Genomic DNA, 2,179 nt, shown 5'->3' with positions numbered 1-2,179 from the left:
TCAGTGTTGTCTACATGTTTATGTAAATGTTATTATTTCTCTGATTGTATCGGTATTTTAACCGTTACGTAAAAAAAACGTAAACGTAAACGTTTTTTTTTAACATTTTCACCTGCCCTCGAGCAAACGATGTTCAGCTTAATTGATTCCGTGTTTGATGTTTGACTTTGTTTAAAGATGCAAACGACTCTGTTTGACATACATAAATTACAAAAAACGGGCACTTGCTCCCTCTGCTGGACAAATGCATGGCGCTTTTTTGCCAACAAGAAAGCGTTTAATTAGCAATTTCTTGTTGTTGTTGTAAATGATGTATGCAAAATGAGAGGGGGTGCTGCCCCCTGTCGTCAGGACTAAATATACTAACTGAATAATGACCCAGTGTATCTTAGTTTTCTTAGACTGTCAGACAGAAGCTAAGGAGAAGAAAATGTAACTTTGGTTCCTGGCTCTTAGTTCGCTGTAACTGAGTTACATGTATAATTATTATTATTTTTATTTCTAACGCCCAGTTAGAGTGATGATTAATTACTAAATTAAAATCTGTCTGTTTTTTGTTTTGTTTTTTTGCTTAATTAAATATAGTTTCCATCCACACTTACTTACCATCTCCATGTGACACCAACAGGACAGATGCCAAACCCCAGTTGTTTTTTCTAAATCTTAATCTGAAAACATCCCCATGAACTCCCCCACCCCTTTTGCTGCCCCCCCGCCCCACATCCGACCCCCTCCTTCCGTCTTCCCTTCCTAATCACTTTTTCTCTAATCCTAATTTGCACACGAGAAGTTTGCTGAAGGCCTCCTCCCTGCAAAGGAAAAGGTTGCTGTGGGTCAGACAGGGTTACTAGGGAAATAACCCTTCATCCAGTGTTGGGTAGAGACCATGTGGATTAGTCATGCAAATGTTAGATTATCTGATCAATGGCTATGGCCCTCTCTAAGCCACAGTCCATCTTTTATGGCACCATTTACTGCCTGAAATTTGTAGAACTGCAAAGATGCAAAATCCGACGCCTGCACGGATAAGAACGTGAGATGTTTTAAACAACAGATCAGTGAGGAATACAAGAGGATTTGTGTTTATTTATCCACCTGAAACACACATTTCTCACACACACCCAGACATGTGACTGGGTTTTAAGAAGATTTAATGTGCATTTCATCTGAATCTGAACTGTAACATGTTTTACTGTTAGATTGTTTTCATTTTCACCGTTGTTTTTTACAGCAAGTCAAGTTTGAGATCTTTTCATATCTTATCTCAACCCCTAATTACCCCTGATTAACTATCGTTAAGTCGATCTTACACAAGTTAGTGAAATGCAGCGGTGCATTTTTAAAGTTAAGGTTATTAAAAATAATTTCAGTCATTCATTTTAATAAAATCTTTTATCGTCTATTAATTCAATTATTGGTTTATTCATCTTCATCTTTATATGTGTTTGAACTGTGACAATTAAGTATTAGTGTAAAACTGCATGGTTTTTTCTAGTGACCCACACAGCCTTTAATGACCCACGAGGGGGCCGTGAGCCACTTTTTGGCATAAATCTAAATAATTACGTTGCAAAACGTTCTCGGTCCAGAATCATAATCGATACAGAGCTGAGTGAAATCAAGTATGTCATGGGGTAATGTTTTTCTGACCGCACGCGCATGCGCACGTCTACAAATGACTTTATTAAGGGCACATTTGCGACTTGATGTAATATTATTATTGTTTTCTTAGACAAACGTGTGTAGTGAAATGACGTCACTGCAATGGTGCCGAAGAATCAGTGCCGAAAAACGTAGTAAATAGATGCGACGGATTAACGACTGTATAAAAATCCATACGGATTTTTTTTTTTTTTTTTTTTTTTTGTGGAGACGTCACGGTCGTAATGACAGCCCGTCTGAGTGACAGCGTGTGATGATGTGTTTGACTCGGATAAACACTGATTCAATCACACTTGGCCCGGAGCATGAAGCACTTCCTGCGGAACAAAGAGAGAGGGGCTTCATTTCTCAGCTCTTATCAAACCAACAGTCGCCCCCTCCCCTCAATATCCCCCACTAATCCCCGACACTCATGTGCGCGTTAGATAGCTTAAATAAACTTTATTCTCCCGGCAGAATTGTCGGGTGGATGGATGGAGGTGAGTGTAGGGGGGAGAGGGGGGGGGGGGGGGGCGTG

The sequence above is a fragment of the Cynoglossus semilaevis genome, chromosome 12 (genome assembly GCF_000523025.1).
Source record: "Cynoglossus semilaevis isolate Cse_v1.0 chromosome 12, Cse_v1.0, whole genome shotgun sequence".
Taxonomy (NCBI): domain Eukaryota; kingdom Metazoa; phylum Chordata; class Actinopteri; order Pleuronectiformes; family Cynoglossidae; genus Cynoglossus; species Cynoglossus semilaevis.
The sequence above is the reverse complement of the archived record's forward strand: the minus strand, read 5'-3'. Positions refer to the sequence as shown.